We start from the raw sequence: 22,379 nt of genomic DNA on the forward strand, positions 1-22,379 counted from the left end.
TCGGCGATGAACTGGGAGGTGTGCGTGCGAGTGCGGTGTCGGTGCAGCGGCGGGTGCTTTGTGCACAGCGGTTATTTGCGACCGGCGGCTTTCATCAAGCTTCGGCAACCGACGTCACCTCTGTGCCACAGCTACATACGAATAAAACATGCTTATGCTGGCAAAGAAATTTATTTTATCTTGCAAATCGCACTTCGTGGTCGTCTTCTGTTTCCCGGTCGAGGAAAAAGAAACACGACCACACATCACATACTGCAACGCTTCACGCTTTGACACTTTTGTCCTCGATCGTAAGAGCCGAACAAGACAGCCTTTAACAAGTTGGCTTCGTCGATTTTCCGCACTTAGGTCAACCGCACAGTACCTTGATTTTCGACGCCGCGTAAGAAAACAGTATCAAGGCGTGGAACATCTGTTTTCCTGCAAAGCGGCTTGTTGACGTTTTACCGCCGTCAACGCACCCCCGCGGCAGCAAAAGTTGCCCACTAGCAAATTTAATAGCCTAACTTTTCGCGCTTCTTGTTTTCCTTGATATTTTTCAGTTTTAAACAATTTTTTTGGCAAAATAATAATTCTTTTTACCGCTGTGCATTTCTTCACTCTTTTAGCAAAAATTTAGCATACGGTCCCTCGTCATGCAGACAAATACTTCGGGGCGCCGCTCTGCTGTAATTGGGTGATTCCTCGTTGCGTCAATTTTGCGTCAAGCGTCGACATCACATGGTTTCTTCATTTTGACGTCACTGTCAATAACAAGTTTCTGACAGTTCCGTAATACGGGCCCAGTTTGGCCTGGTTCCTGGAGAGCCGTGCTGCGCATGCGCGAGGAGCAGTGACATCAAACGGCGCACAGCTGGCGTACCTCGCCGTGCGCTCTCGCCTTCCTTTCCTTAATAGGAAAAATTCAGGGGGCACTTTGGCTCTCTAAAGTGCTGCAAGGCGAAAGCGTTTCCTGGCCACTGTTTGTTTTTATTTACTTTATTGTTTTTCATATTTTGTTTTTATTTTTTTGCTCCTTTTCTTAATTTTATTCGTTTTTATTTTGACATCTTCTTTTTCTTTTTATTTTTGTTCATTTTCTTTTTTTATTTTCCTTTTCTTGACTTTACTCCTTTTATTTTATTTATGAAGCCCATGCATTCACTAGATGCGTCTTTATTCATGCTGGAACCTTGAGCCTTTTAAGCAGTGACGCCGAAAGGCGGACGAATCTGCCGACGCGTCTGTCGACACGGCTGCCGACGCGTCTGCTAACGACAGTATGAGGCACTAAAGGCTTTCGCCTTAAAATGATCGAAGTATAAAACGTAGACAACGCCAACGAACACATTCAACGCCGACGTCCTAAGGCTCCAGCGCCGCGCTTCTGGAACAAAATAATCAATGCCTGCAGCCCACATCTCTCTTTCATCACCCCACGTACCTATAAGGCGTCCACTGACCCAGGGACGCCTTTCCTTCAATGCCAACGCCAATGACCACAACGAACGCCGATGGCCTATGGCTTCAGCGCCGCGTTTTTGGCATAAAGTTGTCAATGGCAACGCATGCAGCGCACACCTGTCACTCCCGCCACTTAGCTTAAAGCACAGTTGAGGTGTCCACTGTTCTAAGAAGCAAGTTATGCACCGTCCCTCTGGATGAGGTGTCCACCGAGATGTGGACACGTCGCCCTCACCACACGCTACCCATATCCTGGCATCTCAGAGCAGAGCCACTGCCAATTTTTATCGAACCAGGGAGCTACTGAGTGCGCTCCGGGCACTAGACAGGCAGCGCTTCCTCCCGGCCACCCTAGCAGGGGGCATGCAAATTAATGGTTGATCGCGAGAGGTTGCTCAGACAATGAACGCGGCGGCCTATTTGCTGCAGTGCCGCGTGTCTGACGCACGAAGCCCGCAATCTGGTTTATGGTTTATGGGGTTTAACGTCCCAAAGCGACTAAGGCTATGAGAGACGCCGTAGTGGAGGGCTCCGGAAATTTCGACCACCCGGGGTTCTTTAACGTGCACTGACATCGCACAGCACACGGACCTCTAGAATTTATCCTCCAAAGAACTTCTAGCCGCCGCGGCCGGGATCGAACCCGCGTCTTTCGGGTCAGCAGCCGAGCACCATAACCACTGAGCCACCGCGGCGGCTGAAGCCCTCATTCTCTCACCACCACCGAGTTCGCGCTTTGAGTTACTCGGTGGTGTTGAGAGAATGTGGGAAGCTCACATTCTCTTACCACCACCGAGTAACTCAAAGCGCGAATGAGGCGTTCACTGACCCAGGGAGCCAGTTATGCCCATTTCCTTTTCTTGAAATCGTCGGAGTCTAAAACATGGCAAACGCCAACGCCGATGAACGCATGAACGCCGATCGCCTATGGCTTCAGTGCCCCGGTTCTGCCACGACGTTGCCACTGTCAACGCATGCAGCGCGCATCTGACGCTGCCGCCTCGTGTCTTAAAGACCAGTTATTGGCTTTTGCTTTCGAAGCTCCCGGTATTCATCGGTTTAGGCGGAATCCGGAGCAGCTGAAGGTATCGACGATGGTCAAAGCGGCAGAGTCGGTGTAACTCGCAGAACATGGCGTAGTAAATCTTTCGCTTTGTTATCCGGGAACCGTCGACAGCCTAGCGCTGCGTCACTGGATTGCTAAAGTGGGATAAATCGGGTGAGGGTTCGACACAAATCCTGGCGAGGGAGGGAAGAGGACTCGTAGGCTGTTTCTGCACACCAAACCCGCTGTAGCTCATATACGACTAGTGTGTTTGAGTGTTCCTGCTCTTTTTAAACCGTGCGTTTCTCCCTCTGGCTTCCTGTACATGGTTGCGTTAAGAGCACAGAGTCCTACCTCGGAGTTTACTTGCACAGTTCCGACAGCGTTTGTCATTATTGTAAAGCACCGGAATCGAGGGTTCTCCAGAATTCGTTTTCAAGGATGAGCTGCTAATGATACATGTTGAGCCGCCAAATACCCAACTTACAGCTCCCAAAAAAATGGGAAGCTCAAATACCCCCCTGCCCCCCCCCCCCCCCCCACCCATCATCGTGTGAAAGCTAGCGCCTCGCTCCTGTTGCTAACTTCATTGTCATCGAGTGGTATGCAGAGTCGTAGGACGCTGCCTAATGCTTCGGAACGCTATACGGATGGTCTGTGCACTTCCGTACAGGGGTTATAAGTAGTCATATGGGAAGACGCGGGAGCGGCCATACCGTGTATGAATACCTGGATCCGATATAGTAAAGGTGAGAGTTTTAGACAAACAGATTATGCGTACATCCGCTAGGTTTCGACGGCCAAGCGCGAGCGTAATAATTTGTGAGTTTTAAAATTTGTGCGAGTTAACGTCCCGCAGTGACACATCGGCACTCAGTCATGCAGTAGGGGACGATCACGCATTGATTTCAACCACCTGGGGTTCTTAACCTACTGTGACATCAGTGAAAACTGGTGCTAGCGTGTTCCTTATAATTCAGTCGCAACCACTGGAACTGTTTCCTCGGATTTCGTTCACTAATTTTGGCAACAGCGCGCTTGCTTGAAAGTACGACACTGCACTACAAGGGTGGCCGGGAGAAATTTAGCAGACGTAACAGCTTAGCGTTCTCCTGCGCGCTAGCTATCAGTGACATCGAGTGTTCGCACCAATAATAATAGCTCAGTAGTTTAATCGACGCATGCCTTAACCCTTACCTTCTTTACGGTCTGGTTCGCTCCGGGGCCGCTGCATCGGGCGCTCGACGCGAAAGAGACCCTAGACCACTACGGTCTTTTTCGAGAGTTAGCTGTACTGGTCGTGTTTCGAGCCTCGGAGTCACGCTGATATACACGGATAGAATTCAGAGTTATGCAACTCGAAATCGTAACTAAGTGGTTGCTATGGTAACCGAGGTGGTTAGAAAATTTGGAGGACGCTTAAGCTTCGCCTTGAAGATCGGCATGCGACTGCGTCTTGAAGCGCTGCTAAGGAGTCCACGGAACGCCATCGTCTGTTTGGCGGGACGGCATGACCGTTGGAAAAATTGAAATTTTTTTTTGAGGAAAGGAAATGACGCCGTAACTTTCTCATTTGTCTCGTTGCCTTGATGAATACCCGAATCGCACATGATACGCAGCCCGGTCACCGATTCGAGTCCTTGCCACGATTTAGGCTCTAACTAGTAAGTTTACGTTGCATGAAACACGGAGACGTTTGACTTCATCCGGGACATTCTGCGGCTTAGGTAGCCGGTTCGAATCAATGTCGCGAGATAGCCTCTAATGTGACTAGCTAGTGCATGCTGCACGAAACGCTGAATCGTATGACACCATCCGGAATATTTCGTGGCAAACGGTTGGCATGACAGGATGTTTTCTGACGCGCGGTGCGCACAACTACTACGACGCCGAGGGCTTTTCGATCGAACGAGCTGTGTACGCTGTCGTGCAAAAAAATTCCCGACGATTACGTTACTTCCTAATGCGAAATTTGAGCGCAGCAAATAAGCTGTTTCACCTTTTCGATAGATTGAGGCAAAGAAATCGAGCAACACATGTATGCGCTATCACAGAATTTTTTTTTTATTTTTCACACGTATTCCTTTAACAAAGACTCCACTAACAGTTCTTGACAGTCATGAAGGAAGCTTTGTGGTCGGAGAAATAGACTGATATATGTTCGACTTGGTACACCAATGCTTGATTCTCAACGACGAGATCTATACAAGTGCCTCGCGAGGTTGTCACAGCCGTGGGACGCGTTACGAGCGAGAGGAACGGGATGTTCTCCCGCATAAGTGTTAGGAAATTGCTGTTTGTCTTTATGTCAACATTAAAGTCCCCCACTACTAGCATCGGTGTGGATCGATGGACGGTTAATGCGAGTTGCAGGAAGTGCACGACGTCTTTCGTGAGTGCGGTAGGGGCGAAGTAGGCAGCTACTACCAGCAAGCCGTTGGGCAACTTTGCGGCGCACAGTTCGCCAACTTCATGTGACGTGCCAAACATTTCGACTGGTATTGCAGAGAGACCTGTGCGCAAGTAGATAGCGACTCCAGCCGCTCTGTTGTGGTCTCTGCGAGCACCACAGCAGTATAGGAAATGTATGATTTCGAGAGGCTCTTCGGGATCCATCCAGGTTTCAGCAAAGCAAAGTACAGAGGAATGGCGCAGAATGTGATCGTGGTGTACGTCCTTGGCATGTGCGGCAAGGGAGCGTACGTTAAGAATGTGGTTGTGAATGATGAATCAAGTGCTGCCAGCGAATGACGCGTCCATTGGCTGTCTGCGTGTGTTACTGATGTGTGGTTAACATGTTAAGCTTCGCCTGTAAGAGTGGAACGCGACAGCGTCTTGCAACGCTGCCAGGGAGTCCACAGAACGCCATCGCCAATTCGGCTGTACGCCTTGCTGGACGGTAAATTTATTTTTTGAGGAAAGGAAATGTATCTCTCTGGCATATCTGGGTGGACACCTGCGCCTCGCCGTAAGGGAAAGGGGGAAGATGGGAGTGAACGAAGACGCCGTATTAGCTAGACGCGCCTTTGTTCATTTCAAACCATTCAGCTGGCATTACGGAGTGGCTAGCGTGCTCGTATCGCACTCCGGAGACCCTGGTTCGATTCCCCAACTCGACCAATTTCGTTCTCGGTTTTATTGATTTATGCGGTCTAACTAGAAAGGTTAATTAGGCTATTTCATATTTATATTATTGTATTTCTATCCATCGTGTTCTGTCATTAACCTGTCAATTGTTGGAACTGTCTAGGATGTTCGACACAACGTATATGAAACGAGCAACGTCTTACTGAGTGGGGAAGTGCGTGGTGGTGGAGGGAACGCGGCTTCGTACTTATGTTTTTTTCAGCAGCGTCTCCTTCCGCGGACGATGTTGTCGCTGCGGCGCGCGTCTTTCTTTCTTTTCTTTTCTTCTGGCCTCTTCATTCTCCGCTATATTAATTAGGCTAATTGATTAATTAAGCAATTAACTAAACTCAGTCCAACTTAGTTGCAGCATCACTATACGATCCCTTTGATTGGTTGCATGGTTACTAGCCAAAGTACAATTGGCCCCATTTGAAATTCGCGCACTGTGACGTCACGAGCATTTCGACCAATTGAAAAGCGTGACATTGGGGGCGGAGCTGGTTACGAGGCCGACGCCGACGCCGACGACGACGCGAAACCCAGGAACGGACGCCAAAGAGCTGCGCTCTAAAATTGGAGGGGTGTACCTGCTAACGCAGTCGGGTCTTTCGTGGCGCGCACGCGACGTGCGAGATTAGATACCGTGCACATACCTCTTCCTCGATGTCCCCAGTACTGCCGTAATGGGCCCTCTTCGGCGGGGCCACGGCGTTCTCCGCGGTGCTGTCCAGCCCTTAGGTTTGGCCGCGGGTTCTTCGTCGGGGGTCCTTGCGCTCCTAGCCACTGCCGGGCAGCTCCTCGTCATCAGGGGAACTGCACATGCAGACCATTTCTCTCGCGGCTCAACTCCTCGTCCCTGTGCATGCTCTGAACGTGGCGCACGTTCGTTCATTTCATTGGAGGAGACGATTCAGCAGTCTCCACCCCTGGCACGTGACTTCACGCAGCAAAAAAAAATTGCTGTGGTTTGACCAATGGCCATCCTGAGTAGAACTGCGGAAGCAACGGCGTGGCAATCGCAGCGGCAGCGGCATCTGAGGGGCCGCTTTGACTGTCTAAAGCCTCTCTGACACTGGTGACGTCACCATTGGATGACGTCACACATAATTAAGCGCTATGTACTAAGTAATTACAAATTACCAATTGATGGGAAATTACTGATCAATGACTAATACTAATTAACTGTTAATTAATGACGGTAAGCTCCGCCTTTAGGAGTGGAACGCGACAGGGTGTTGCACTGTCAGGGAGTCCATGAACGCCACCACCCGTTCGGCGCGATGACTTACCCTTTGAACGCAACGCTTTTTGAGGAAAGGAAATCTTGCAGTAATTCTCTGTCATTTCGGTGGATACCTGAACCCGCGCGCCTGAACCACACCCTAAAGGAAGGGAGGAAGTCGGGGTGAAAGAATAAAGAGGGGCCATAATGAAGAAAATGAAAATTGTATTTGAGGAAAGAAAATTAGGCACTAACTGTCACACACATCTCGGTGGAAATCCGTCATCCATTTGCACAGGAAGGGAGGAAGTGGGAGTGGAAAAGAAAGAGAAAGAGGGGCCGTAATGAAGAAAATAAAAATTGTATTTGAGGAAAGGAAATTAACACTCGCTCCTCGCCCATGGCAGTTGGGGTAGTCTGGGGGCTCCGTGATATCGCTCACACCTAGCGTAGTGTTGCCTCCACAACCAAAGAATACCGCATCCGGGGCTGATGCTGCATGAAGAAATTAATTGGTTTCTGAGGAAAGATTGGAGAAAGTGCAACAAGAAAGCGAGAAAGAGGTGCCGTAGTGGAGGATCTGAAATAGTTCCTGACCGCCCCGCCGTGTTGACTCAGTGGTTACGGCGCTCGGCTGCTGACCCGAAAGACGCGAGTTCGATCCCGGTGGTGTTGGTGGAAAACATTTATGTACAGGTATAATACAGGAGGTTATGCATGAGCTGACCCAGAGGGGGCCAGCCCTTACAAATACTAGGTGGAAGTCCCTAGTTCGGGACCCCAGTGGCATCGGCCGCCACCCAGGCTCGCGCGACCAAGGCCCGTTGGGCCTGCAGGTCAGAGCAGCCGAGCAGAATCGCCTCCCAGTCCTCCCGGGTTGGGTTGGGGTGAGGGGGGATAGCAGGGTTGGAGGGGCAGGCCCACACCATGTGGTAGATGTCCGAAGACTTCTGCGCACAGTGCGGACAGCTGACCGAGAAAGAAGGGTCGAAGTGTTTCAGAGCTGCCGGGCACAGCAAAGTATTAGTATACAGGCGGAGTAGAAGCCGCTCCTCCGCCTTTGACAGACCTTTACACGGGCGGAGATAGAGGCCATGGCCAGATTGATAGAGTAAAACGATGTCTTTGAAGGTGTAAGCTGGAATAAATTCGAGTTCCTGATCGTCAGGGTCGGAGGGGAATGTCCGGTGAGAGAGCGCGCGGGCAGCGGCGTCAGCTGCCTCATTTCCCTCAAGGTCCGTGTGAGCGGGAGCCCAAACGATACGCCGGTGCACGGGGTCACCGGTGTAGACGCTGTTTTGAAGAATGCGGTAGGCTAGATACGGTACCCAGCCCTGCTCGACGTTCCGACATGGCCCTCGCGAGTCGGAAATACCTGTTTTTGAATTGGAATCAGATGCAGCCAACGCAATGGCGACCTCCTCCGCGTGTGTTGTATCACGGGCTCGGAAAGTAAGGCCGTTCACTGTTTTGGATTGGTGGACGACTGCGGCTGTGTACCATCCCCCATGGTGGGGGCCTGTGGCATTCACGTAGAATACGCCGGGTTTCGATCCATAGTGGCGGGCCAGGGCTTCTGCCCGCGCCAGGCGCCGGCCATTATGGTCCTCACGGTTCATGTTCGCGGGAAGAGGGCGCACGTGGAGGGCGCATCTCCACTGGGATGGAATACGTACGCGCTCTTCCATGAGAGTGGTGTGTTGGATGTGTAGTCGGGCAAGGAGGCGGCTACCCGACGATGTCTTCGAGAGACGTGTGTATTGGTTAGTCAAGTGGGCTTCCCGGAGCTCCCGAAATGTGTTCACCATGCCTAGCCCCAGGTGGCGCTTGTTGGAGGTGGTCACGGGGAGGTCTAGAGCCCGCTTAATAATTTTGCGGAGGATGACTTCCAGTGAATCCTCGTCTTGCTTCCACAGGTGGAGGTATGGAGTTGAATATAGAATTCGACTGGTTACAAATGCATGCGCCAGTCGCAAGGCGTCCTTACACCGTAGCCCCCCGCGCTTGTTAGAAACCCGGCGGACCAAGCGGCCCACCTGGTCCCCCACCTGACGGAGTTTGGCCAATGTTGTTTCTGACCGTCTGTCTAGATGTATAAAGAGCCCCAGTACCCGGACTTCGATATTTTCAGGGATTGGACCTGTCTCGAGAGACAATGAAATTTTGGCTGTGCACTTTGGTGTGGGGCGTATGTGCACAAGTTCAGACTTTTGGGTGGTACATTGGAGGCCGCAGCGGCGAGCATAACGGTCCACTATGGTCGCCGCCTCTGCAGGTTAGCCTCAATGTCTGCAAGGGAACCCTGCGTGGCCCACAGGGTGATGTCGCGGCGGCTGAATTTCGATGAAGACGAAATTCTAGAGGCCCGTGTGCTGTGCGATGTCAGTGCACGTTAAAGAACCCCAGCTGGTCGAAATTTCCGGAGCCCTTCACTACGGTGTCCCGCATAGCCTGAGTTGCTTTTGGACGTTAAACCCGGATAACGAAACCAGTTATTGACCTGCTGGGGATTTTAACATGTAATGGCATAAAACACGGGCAAGGGATAAACGAGGGGGCTGAAGAAGAAAGGAAGAGCGAGAGAGAGGGAGAGAGAAAACTTTACGCAGGAATTCGGGGCACGCCCCAGGGTCCCCGCACGATCCCACTGCACTCAAGTGTTTATGTTCCTGAGGTCCATAACACTGGCAGCACGGCCGGTGGCGATGGTCTGCACGGCCGGGTGCTCCGAGCGCAGCCGAGTCTGCCAGTCCTCTCAGGTCTTGAGGTTCTCTAGGTCCCGCGGGGGAGGGTCCGCCGGGCAGAGGGAAAGGATGTAAAGGGAGGAAGCGAAGGGTTCTGGGCATAGGGCGCATGCGGGAGTGGGAAAGGATGGATAACAGTGGGCTAGGTTAAGGGGTGAGGGGAGAGTGTGTCTGTAGTCTGCGCCAGAGTGTTGCGCGTTTGTTATCTAGGGAAGGGTGGGGCGGGGGGTAGAGCTGGCGTGAGACTCTGTATGCCTGGGTCTGCTCACTGAATGTGTGCATGCGCTCCTTCGTGAGAACGGGTGCAAATTCCTCGGGAGCAGCCTAATGAGAAGCTCCCGGTGAAGGGGTCGTGGGATGGCGAGGAGGGTTGGGTCGTTGGCCGGTATTCTGATGCCGAGGGAGTCCAGGATATGCCGACCTGTGGAAGTTTGTGTGAGCCTGATGTATTGGACCTTTCGGTGGGCCTCCACCAGTTCCCCGATCGTGTTGTGGAGGCCCAGGCCTTGTAATCTTTCTGTGGGTGAGTTGAAGGGAAGATGAATTGCTACTTTGAATGCCTTGCGAATCAAAGCATCCAAAGCGTTTATGTCATGTTTGGATAGTTGTAAGTATGGGGTAGTGTACAGCACACGGCTGAGGACAAAGGCATGAATGAGGCGACATAGGTCGCGCTCCTTCATGCCTCTATGACGTCCCGAAACCCTGCGGATGAGGTGCGATATCGCGCCTATAACCTGCTTGAGTTTCTTGAGGGTAGTGGTGTTTTTGCCATCGTTCTGGATGTGCAGGCCTAATACACGGAGGGTGCCAACCTCAGGTACCAGGTCACCATTCAGTTCAATGGCAATGGCGGAGCGGGGACAGCGGTGGTTCTTAGGACGGATGAGGAGCAGTTCGGACTTCTCTGGGGAGCAAGACAGTCCGATGGTCCGTGCGTAATTTTGGGTGAGGGTGGCTCCTTGCTGTAAGGTGCTGTCTATGTCGCCGTCACTGGCGTGAGTGGTCCACAGGGTGATATCGTCGGCATAAAGAGTGTGCTTCAGGTGGGGAATAGTTGCCAATTTTCGGGCAAGGGGGATGAGGGTAATGTTAAAGAGAAAGGGGGAAAGGACGGACCCTTGAGGGGTGCCGATACTCTGAAGCGTGTAGGAAGTGGAAGACAGAGGGCCGAAGTGTATCTCAGCAGTGCGGTCAGTGAGGAATGCTTGAATGTAGGCATACGTGCGCGCACCCACATTCAATGGGGATAGAGCAGTCATAATCGCCTGATGTTCAATGCGATCAAAAGCTTTGGAGAGATCCAAAGCTAAGACTGCCTTGGTGTGACTTGGAAGAAGCGGGTCGAAAATGTCCTGTGTGAGTTGCAGCATGGCGTCCTGTGGGGATAGATGGGGGCGAAATCCCACCATGTTATGCGGCTAAAGATTGTTGTCCGCCATGTGACTTGTGAGTCTCGCTAACACAACATGCTCGAGGAGCTTCCCGAGGCATGAGGTTAGCGAAATCAGGCGAAGGTTTTGAAGTGTAAGTGGTTTGTTGGGTTTAGGTATGAATATTACCTTCGCGTGGCGCCAGGACTGCGGGAGGTTACCCTCCCTCCAGCACTGGTTGAAGTATTGCGTAATGTGGGTGATCGATTGGTGATCCAGATTCCGGAGCATCGAGTTTGTGATCTGGTCTGCACCTGGTGCGGAGTTGGCGCGGAGAATCAGGAGGGCCGCTCTGACTTCCGTCTCCGTGATGTCGGTGTCGAGTGTGGGATTTGCTTGTCCTGTGTAGTGCGGTTAGAGGTATGGGGCCGCCTGGAGATGTGTACATGGTTTGAAGTGTGTCTAGAAGGGTGTCGGGATCGTCAATGTGTTCATGTGTGAGGCGTGTCACGTGGTGCTGTGTTGCTGATTTGGTGCGTGTGGGGTCAATGAGGTGTCGGAGGAGTTGCCATGCGCGTTTGCTGGACAGGTTTCCGGCGATGCCGTCACATATCTGTCTCCAGTTGGATCGGCAGAGCTCCTCAGAGTGCTGTTGGATTTCTGTCTGCAGCGCGGCCAGCCGCTTTTTAAGCGTTCTGTTGAGTTTGTTGCCTTTCCAGCGTACCAGGATGCTGTGATAAGCCTCCCAGAGGTGGGCTAGGCGTGTGTCAAGGGTAGGTGTTTCGGTTGTAGTTTCAATGTGTCGCGTGTTGTGGTGAATGTCATGCTTGAGTGACTGCACCCATGCGTCGATGTCTGCGATGGAGTGTCTGGGAGGGCGGTGCGTGCAGTGCGAAATGCATCCCAGTTAATGAGTTTGTGTATGGTATTTGCGGGACGGGGTGGTTTGTACGGGACAGTGATTTGTATAATGTAATGATCACTGCCCAGTGTATGTTGTGTTCTGTTCCAGGTAACGCCGCGGATACAGCGGCTCAGCGTCAGGTCCGGACTGGTGTCCATGCTGACACTGTTGCCGATCCGTGTAGGCGTCTGAAACGTGTTGTGCACAGTGAGTTGGAGGTTCTGCAGGAGCAGCCAGAGCCTGCGACCTCGATGTGTCGTGGTTGTGTATCCCCAGTCAGTATGCTGACTGTTGAAGTCCCCACCGATGAGTAGGGGTTGTTTCCCTGCTAGATGGTGTAGCTTTCGCAGAAGTGATTCTAGCGAGGCCATCGGCTGGGACGGGGGATGGTATATGTTTGCTATAAATATAGAAGGAAGTGAATGTGTGTGAGGTATAAGTTCTGTGATCACGCAGGGCGTCTCAGACGTGATGTGATGAGTTTTGCAGGTGAGGCTGCGGTGGATGAGTGTGGACGCCCTGGGTGTGTTAGTGGTGTCCGAGTGTGTAGATGTGTAGCAGGGGAGTGTTGCCTGGTGTGCAGACTCCTGTAGGAGTAGTATGTGGGGCGTGGGTGTGATGGTGGGAAGGAGAAGTTGCAGAGGCGCGCGCTTTGCCCGGAAGCCGCGGCAGTTCCAAATTAAAATGGGAAGATAATTAGGGTTTCCCCCCGCCATATTGGATGGTGGGGGGATTGAGGAGGGTAGTAAGACGTGTGTCAATTGGTATGTGTTGTTCAGGAAAGGTGGTTTGCACTTGCGTAGGTAGGATGGGGGTAGTGGAGGGGGTTTGAAGTTGAGTGAAACGATGGGTAAGATTATGAATCCGTGCTCTCGCCTTTTCTCTTTAACCTTGCACTCATTGTACAACCACCCAAACTCGCCGTATTGCCGGTGCTGCAGCACACCTTATACGCGGTAGGTAGGTAGGTAGGTAGGTAGGTAGGTAGGTAGGTAGGTAGGTAGGTAGGTAGGTAGGTAGGTAGGTAGGTAGGTAGGTAGGTAGGTAGGTAGGTAGGTAGGTAGGTAGGTAGGTAGGAAAGACTTTTATTGCTCTAGAAAGGTGCTAGTAGCAGACGAGAAAGAAGAGGTCCATCTTCCTTCTTCACACAGGGTCGGTGCCCCTATTCCAGGGCTCCGCTGAGCTTCGCTGCTCGTTGGGCGTGCTGGATCAGACCTTGTTGGCAACCCAGATCGCCGCTGGAGAGCCGGCTCTCCCACTGTTCTGCACTCGGGTCTTTGCGAAAGCTGTCGTTCTTACTGCATTCCCACGTGATGTGGTACAACGGTTTGCTGCCACACCACGGGCAAGTGTCCCGATATTGCGTCGCGTAAATCTTGCTAAGGATATGCAGGTTTGGAAATGTTCCTGTCTGCATTCTTCGCCAATACACTGCCTCTAGTTGATTTAGATCAGGATGAGGCGGCGGATAGCGGATCCGTACCCCCTTATAGTAGTTGAGAATGTCTGAGTACGTAGGGCCGACTCGGTCGGGTAGATCGTCTGTATGGGAGGAAGCTCGGCTCGTATACCCTCGAGCTACCTCGTCGGCGCGTTCGTTCCCCGCTATGTCGGTGTGTCCTGGCACCCAGTAAATGCTATGTGTGACTTTTGGTGGTGTCGCGCTCTGGAGGAGCTGGAGCGCGGCCCGACCTATGCGGCCGTTCATGTAGTTACGGCACGCTTCTCTCGAATTTGTAAGGATGGTAAGGGACATGTTGCTTCCATAACCGGCTACCGCCGCTAGAGCTACGGCCAGCTCCTCCCCTTCGGTTACCGTGCAATCCCTCACTGAGGCGCTAGCTAATTCCTTTAAGTTCGAATCAATAACTACCGCCACTGTGCTGTTATGTGAGCTTCCTGTATACGGAGCCGCGTCGGTGTATACCGTTGTGGATTTTGTAGCTAGATTTTGTTGTACATCCCTCGCCCGGGCTGCCCTACGGGCCGCATGCATGTTGGGGTCCATGTTCCGGGGAAGGGAGCGAACCTTTAGCGTCTGGCGAATTGCGTCCGGTATGCTCGCAGTACGATTCTCGAATTCCGCAGTTCCGCCTAGCCCTAGTCGCCTAAGGAGCGAGCGCCCCGTAGGAGTCTGCTGGAGCCTAGCTAATTGCGTGACCAGTTGGGCTTCTTTGATCTCTTCGAAGGTGTTGTGAATTTCAAGAGCCAGTAGTTTTTCGTTGGAGGTGTTCATTGGTAAATGCAGGGCTGTCTTGTAAGCTTTGCGGAGTATGGTATCGGCACTATCCACTTACGTCATAATCCTGTGGGAAAGCACTAGGAATGACGGCCAAATAGAGGATACCTTGCAGCAGGAAGTTGAGGCAATTGAAACTTACGCCTCGCCTCGGGAGTGGGCCTTGAATGCTCGCACTCGAAATAGTAACTGCTGGTTCTTATGGCCAAACCACGCGGTAAAAATGGAAACCTGACCCCGCCGACCCCTCTGAATGTATCTGTGCCAGGATTTCCTCTCAAGCTGTTGTTTTTAGTGTTTGTTAATGACCTGCCGTTACGTGTCAAGAACTCGAGAATTTTGCTCTTCGCAGATGATTTCAAATTATTCCGTAATATTGGATATATTCAGGACTGACGCCAATTGCAAGCTGACATAAACAACGTCCAGAATTGATGTTTTTTGAATGGCTTAAAACTGAATATTAAGGAGACTTCCGTCCCGTCTCTAACTAGGAAACGCGACACAGTTACGTTTGATTATATATTTTAAGGAACCCCAGGTGGTCAAAATTTCCGGAGGCCTTCACTACGGCGTCCCTCATAGGCTGAGTTGCTTTGGGACGTTAAACCCTAATAAGCCAAACCAAGCCTAAGACACTTTTGGCGGGTCAAATTTCTCCTGTGGCCTATCTACGAGACCTTGGTCTTGTTTTTGATTCACAGCTTGATTTAAGATTGCATGTCAATTCATTTGTGTTCCGCGCATTGAGGCATATTGTTCTTATCTCTAGACTAACAAAAAAATTCTGACGGCACGAATGTCTACGCACTGTTCGCGTCAGTAGCCTGGAATAGCGTATCTGTCGCCTATTGCAAGAAAATTGAAAATGTCCAGCGTAAGTTCATACGCATCTATTATGATATATATATTGGTCGCCGTCATTTCTACGACTATGATTCTCTGTTGGCAGACCTCAATATGTGTACCCTTGGCGAGAGACGACGCATACATGACACGCAGTTTGTGCAAAAGTCGTGCACGGTTTCATTTCTGTGGGACCTTAATAATGTCGCTGAATTTTCGTGTGCCGAATGCAAAAGCCGCGAAATGTTTTGACACATTTTATCCCAATTTGCACGCCATCTGTCCAATGACTAGTTTAGAAATCCTGTATAACAAAACGTTTGAAAAAAAAACAGCGCTGAGATGAGGGACAAAGAAGGAAGAGGACAACAGGACCGGCGCTGTCATCACCGACGCTGTCATCTCGGTCCGCTATGCACCCTGGCCAATCCCCCGCCGTGGGTATGTGCCATTCAGCCTGAGGACATCATCATCATCATCATCATCTCGATGGACACCTGAACCGCACCGTACAAGAAGGGAGGAAGACGGAGTGAACGAAGAAAGAGAGAGAGGGGCCATAATGAAGAAAATGAAAATTGTATTTTAGGAAAGGAACTACGCAGCAACTGTCTTACATGTCTCGGTGGACAGCCGAGATCCGTTTGATGACGTCAGCTGCGCTCGTCAATGAGTCACCCCAGACGCTGAATCTAACACCGGACGGACGGGAGAATGGGCCATTAAAGGCTTTCGCCTCAAAAAACGACCGTGTGTTGTGTGATTTCAGTGCACATTGAAGATCCCCAGTGTGGTCGAAATTATTCCTGAGACCTCCACTACAGCATCTCTTTCTTATTTCTTTCACTCCCAACTTCCTTTCTTCCCTTACGGCGCGGTTCAGGTGTGGACCCCGATCTGTGACAGATACTGCACCATTCTCTTTAACTTACCATTGCGCGGTGAGTGACAGTAGTGGTGAAACATTTATTTAGAAGAGACAGGAGGTATGTTTGGATCAGCCCGTAAGAGACCGATCCTTATAAGCACTAGGTGTAGGTCCCTAGTTGGGGATCCCAGTGGCGGTGGCCGCCGCCCGGGTGCGCCCGACTAAGGCTTGTTGGTCCTGTAAGTCGTGGCAGCCGCGCAGCGTCTCCTCCCAGTCCTCCGGGGTTGGTGGTTGCTTTGGTTTATGGCAGAGCCGTATATTCCCTTCGGGTCCTAAAGCGACTAAGGCTATAAGAGACGCCGTAATGAAGGGCTCCGGAAATTTCGGCCACCTGGGGTTCTTTAACGTGCACTGACATCGCAGAGCACACGGGCCTCTAGAATTTCGCCTCCATCGAAATTCAACCACCGCGGCCGGTATCGAACCCGCGTCTTTGGGTTGGGGATGGGGGAATGACCGAGTTGCAGGGGCAGGCGCACACCATGTCAGAAAACTGTCGCGATCAATCATTAACTGCCACCTGCCAGGGTGGGTGCGCTGCCTATACAGTGTCAGCAACACATTCAACGTTACAGAGGGCAAACTGCCTGCTACGCCATAGCTTTCACTCTGTAACTAGGTTCAGCACAAGCTGAACCGCACCATTTCTTTTAGAGCTCAGCTTTGGCGCCCGTTTCTGCGTTTCGCTGCGTCGTCGTCGCCGTTGTCCGTTGTAAGCAGCAGTGCAAACCTTAGTAGCGCTTTAAGCTGCGAAACCAATGCAGCTGGAGCTTGGAAAGCAAAGGAAAGGCGCATAACTGCCATTTTAGAATAGGGGACACCTCAATCGTGCTTTAAGCTACGTGGCGGTAGTGAGGTAGTGACAGTTGTCCGCTGCATGCGTTGGCATTGTCGACTTTGAGCTATTTTAAGGAAACGAAGTGCGCATAACTGGTTCCCAGTGCCACTGGACGCCTGAATCGCGTCTATAGGCACCTGGGGTGATGAGACAGAGATGTGGGCAGCAGGCATTGACAACGTTGTGCCAGAAACGCGGCGCTGAAGCTATAAGCCGTCGGCGTTCATTGTGTTCATTGGCGTTGACTTTTACACTCCGATCATTTTAAGGAAAGGAAGTGCGCTTACCTGGCTCCCTGGGTCAGTGGAAGCCGGAGTCGCGCTTTTAGGTACGTGGGGTAATGAGAGAGAGATGTGCACTGCAGGCATTGACAACATTGTGCCAGAAACGCGGCGCTCAAAGCATAGGCCGTCGGCCCTCATTGTGTTTATTGGCGATGGCGAAGAAAACGTTTTGCACTCGGATAATTTTGAGGAAAGGAAATGCACATACCTGGCTGCATGGGTCAGTGGGCGCCTGATTCGCGCTTATAAGTACGTGGGGTGATGAGAGGGATATGTGTGCTGCATGCGTTGGCGCTGACAACGGTGAGCGAACTCTTGACATACAGACAAATTATACAGCACTATCGTTTGCAACGACCTAGGCTTCCTCCAGCGGACAGATCCTTGTCCAGATACCAAGCCATCAACTGGCGCCGGTTACAAACTTACACCTTTCCAAACCCGGCCCTCTGGAGTCTCATGTACCCAGGGCAATTTTCAGACAAATGCGCAAACTGCGAACTTAGGGCCACCTTGGACCACATAGTATGGGAATGTCGTCATGCCCCCCGGGAGGGACGAGGTATAAACAAGAAAGATCAATGAGAGACCTTACTACTGAGCTCTGACCCGGCGACTAAGCTACAACTCGTCCGACAGGCCGAATCCGCTGCCGCGAGTCAAGACCTTTCGGCCGTCGTCTAGGCGGGTAGCCCTCTGGCCACCGTCTGTCTGTTGGACATTAAAAGTTTCCCTATTCTATCCTATCTCGCTGTGAACCATTAGTTGCCACCTGCCAGGGTGGTATGGTGGATGGGGACTTTATATTACATATTTATTTATTTATTTATTTATTTATTTATTTATTTATTTATTATTCCTCAAAGGTCCCTTTCGGGACATTACATGAGGGGTGGGGATAACACGGCAAAAAAATATTATATATTAATAAGAAAATGGACAACATTACATTGATGAATGGGCTTCCTCGATGGTGTTCTTGAAAAGTCGGTGAATCATGATGGTGGCCACTTCAGCAGGGAGGTTATTCCAGTCACAACATAAAGACAAACAATATAAAGACAAACAGGAATTTTTTACCACTTATGCGGGAGAACATCCCGCTCCTCTCGCTCATAATGCCTCCCACGTTGTGACAACCTCGCGAAATACTTGCATAGACTTCGTCATTGAGAACCAGGCGATGGTGCAGTAAGTCGAGCATATATTCATCTATTTCTGCGACGACAAAGCTTCCTTCATGACAAGAACCGTTAGTGGGGAAAATGTGTGAAAAATAACAAGTATGTAATTGTACATTCATGTCTTGCTCGAATTCTTTTCCTGAGTCTATCAAAAAGTTGAAACAGCTGCTGAGCTGCGCTCACATTTCGCACCAGGAAGTATAGTGATCGTCGGCAATTTTCTTCTGTCGTACAACTACCATCAAAGGAAAGCATTTCGCAGCAAAACTTGTTACTCTACTTTAAGTGCAGATACGTACAGTCGGAGTGACTGCGTTTGTAAAGCAATACTGTCTGAAATAACACGCTAAACAGCACTGGATAAAGTTTTGCTTTAGTCCCGATAGTTGACAGTCGCCAAAGGAACACTGTCGCGCACGCATCGCTTGCGCGTCGTTTTGGATAACGCGCGAGGCTACTAACCAAAACTGCAATTTGTCGCTGAAGGAAACTACATTAGCTCCAGTGGCAAGATGGAAATTAAACTGGTTGTGGAAATAAAAAATGCCTAGGCTTAGCTTGGTTAAGCCAAGAATACGTTGCATATTGCGCGGTCTTTTTGCGCGAGGTATTCCTTGGCGGCACTCGATTTTCTCAGCAACTTTTCCTCCGTTACGTATGGATGGATGGATAGGAGCGCCCCCTTTGAAACGGGGCGGTGGCAACCGCCACCATGCTCAGCCGTTCTTTCTTTTTTTTCCTGTTTTCTTTTCCTGTTTACTGTGTTTGCAATTCTCACCAAGAATCGCCATCATCTTTACCTACGGTTTCCCACAATTCTAACCTTATGCCACATCTCTGCTTTTCAGCCACCAATCCTCCAATCGCGCCGGCGCAGCGCCCCTAGCGGGAGGAGCGGGAGTCAGGTGGTGGCTGCCATAGAGTTTCTTACTATTACCTAGAGGGAAAGCTGGCAAGCCGTCTATGGGAGTTTGCATGGAGACCCCACGTGACCACCTCAGCCACCATGGGCGCTCAAAGCATCATGGGGCGGTGAGCTACTTGTTGCGGAACTGTAACTTTTGGCCAAAAAAATAATAAAAAATAAAGCTGTTTGATAGCTACAAACGTCCTAACATTCAATATCTTGTCTAATGATTGCAACAAACGAGCAGAAAAGCATTTAAGTGCAAAGTTTGCCTAAAATAAGACATGACTAGCTTTCCTATTGGCCAAGTGATGGACACTAAAAAAACTAATATTTCGTAATTAACAGGCGCACTTTTAAAAGTAAATATGTTTTAAAAAAAAATGTTGTTGTTTAGATACTTTAAGAGGTTTTTTAATGGCATTTCGGAAGAGTAAAACCTTTTATTGGCGTCGTGTGTCGTCGCGTCTTCACTACTATGGCTTTTGCATACTGCGTTCGCGCGAAAGTCGTCTGCGCACACACGAACTACGTTTTCGGAATGAAACGCCTTAGTACTGCCACTCTGTGTTCCCGAAAAACTACGACTGTGCCGCAACAAGTAGCTCACCGCCCCATGATGCTTTGAGCGTCCATGTTGGCTGAAGTGCAGCGCCGCCAGCTTTCCCTCTAGGTAGTAGTAAGAAACTCTATGGTGGCTGCGGCCGCGAGCGACCGCGCGAGTTGGGGGCCCAGCTTTTCATCATCATCATCATCAAAACGTTTATTTCCACCGAAATAAGACTCCTTTTTGGACCCCCCCGGCACGCAGGCCTAAGGGAGCCCTACTTAGGAGCCTCGCAAACTAAGGTCTGGTGAAGACACATTGTCTCTTCACGGCCTCAGCCGCCAGGCGGATGGCTTGTTGCTGCTTAACGGGGTCCTCGCTCCGCAGCAAGGTATCCCAGGCTTCTCCATCTTCTATATTTTGCTCGGCGCCCGGGCTTCCAGCACATTCCCATATGACATGGTCGAGAGTGCCCCTCTCCCCGCACGTTATACAATATTGGCCTTTCTCCTCTCTGGAGATTGTTATGTATACCCAGAAGGGGCTTATATGATTCCCCCCTTGCAATCTTCTCCACGCAATTGCCTCCTCTTTTGCGAGGGAACGGTCGGGCGGCGGATAGACCCTCCTGCTCAGCTTATAATGTTCCGTGATCTCGTGGTATGAAATTAGGCTATCTTTCATGTCTATGCGGGAGGGCTGCTCTGCGGCCGCCCGGTGATAGAGAGCTCGGGCAAGCTCGTGTGCAGCCTCATTTCCTGCAATAGACACATGCGCTGGGATCCATATTATCTCTATGTTACGTTCTATCGGCCTCGCCTCGAGGACGTGTTTGGCCTCTTCCGAGATTCTTCCTTTCGCGAAGTTTCTTACTGCAGTTTTGCTGTCACTTAAAATCGTCGTGGCCTTGGTACCGACGCAAGCGAGCACTATCGCCAACTCTTCCGCCGCATTGGCATCTCTCGTGCGGCTCGCAGCCGCTACCGTTGGTACTCCTGCCCCGTCGACCACAGCGGATACAGCCGCCCCGTGCTGTCCGCACGCCGCGTCTACGTACGCCACCTGGTCTGCCAGTCGCTCCTTCATCTTCCTCTCGTAGGCCTTAGCCCTATGTTCTCGCCTTTCCTTGTTATACACGGGGGCATGTTCCGCGGCATAGGTGGGACGCATATCTTGGCCCTGATTCCTGCCGGGATGTTTACCATCTTGTGCGTGCTACTTTCTGGCCGGATTCCTACCCATTCGAGTATTGTCCTGCCCGTTTCAGACTGGCCGAGCCGTTCTAATTGGGATATTCTCACCCCCTCTGCCAGCTCAACCCATCTGTTGTGTACCCCCATTTTTTCAAGCCGCTCCGTCGACGTATATATCGGAAGTCCCAGAGCTCGCTTGGCGCATTTCCTCAATATTCTGTCTACCTTCTCTATTTCTGCCTTGTTCATGTTTAGGTAGGCGTCGCGTAGCAGATCCGACTTATTACGTACGCCTGCGACATTCTCAGGAGATTCCTTTCTTTTAGTCTTCGCCCTTTTACCGCTACCCTCCTGAATATGCCTACCACTTGGTCTGCATATGTGGCTAATTTCTTTATGGTATTGGTGTTGTTGCCTTTCTTGTTGATAAACATGCCTAGGATCCTCATTTCCTCGACCCTGGGCACCTCCAGGCCTCCCACCACCACTTTAATTTCTACGTCTCTCTTGTTCCTGCTGTCGCTACTGTACACGAAGAGCTCCGACTTCTGCGGTGAGCACGCCAGGCCTCTTTCGGCCGCGTACTTCACCACTACGTCTGCTGCCCTTTGAAGACTCCACTCAATTTCCGCGTCACTTCCGTTATTCATCCACATGTTTATGTCGTCCGCGTACATGCTGAATTTTAGATCAGGGATCTTGTTCAGCATGGCCGGGAGACCTCTCATCGCTATGTTGAATAAGAAGGAAGGGGGACAGTACGGCGCCTTGTGGGGTACCTTTGGTGCCCAGCCTTATGGCGGGGGACTCTGCGTCGTGGAATTTAATCACCGCCTTCCTCCCTTGGAGAAAGTCCTTGATGTACTCGTATGTTCTCTTACACACGTTTACCTCCTCCAGACCTCTGAGCACCGCCTCGTGTCGGACGTTGTCGAAGGCCTTCGTGAGGTCAATACCTAGGATCACCTTGGCATCTAATCCTTTCTTGTCTACAATGTCATGTTTGAGTCTGAGCATTACATCCTGCGTGCTGAGCTTAGGTCTAAAGCCCACCATCTCGTGCGGCCATAGGTTTCCATCTTCCATGTATCTCGTTAACCTCGTTTGCACTACGTGTTCCATGAGTTTCCCCACGCTTTTCCTTCGGCTGTTGTGACGTCACGTCACGTGGTTTGGTGGCTGCCCAGCCACGCCCAAGGGCTGAGCTGAGTGATTGCAATATGCTACGCATAAAACCTCTCGCGTAATTGGAGGACTACCTGGAGGAGGCTACCTGGCGTTCCTCCGAGTGCGCTCACATCGCGCAGCACACGCGCGTTTTCGCACTTCGACCCCATCGAAATGCGCTCTCACGCCGTTTCCAAATCCTTGATCTTGGCATCCGTAGCCAAGCACCACAGACACTGAGTCATCATGAGGGATCTCATTCAGTAACTGCTGCCTAAGGCAAGGAATGCCTCCGAAAGTTAATGTTGCACAAAGTGGTTGGGTAATAGACGATATGCGAAATGCGCAGCGCCATCTCTCGGCGCTCCGAGAACTAAGTCCTCCAT

The 22,379-nt window shown here is 51.0% G+C and overlaps 1 long non-coding RNA gene across 1 annotated transcript in view; it reads right to left on the reverse strand.

Annotated features, from left to right (window-relative positions):
* Nucleotides 1–6,428, reverse strand: part of LOC149338777 (uncharacterized) — a 33,943-nt gene extending 27,515 nt beyond the window's left edge. The window contains exon 1 of the long non-coding RNA XR_016283758.1: nucleotides 6,271–6,428. This is a non-coding gene — a long non-coding RNA (uncharacterized LOC149338777). The remainder of the gene's footprint in view (nucleotides 1–6,270) is intronic.
* Nucleotides 6,429–22,379: the final 15,951 nt, after the last annotated feature.

This window comes from Amblyomma mixtum, chromosome 6 (genome assembly GCF_055824585.1).
Source record: "Amblyomma mixtum isolate Tamu chromosome 6, ASM5582458v1, whole genome shotgun sequence".
NCBI classification, from domain to species: domain Eukaryota; kingdom Metazoa; phylum Arthropoda; class Arachnida; order Ixodida; family Ixodidae; genus Amblyomma; species Amblyomma mixtum.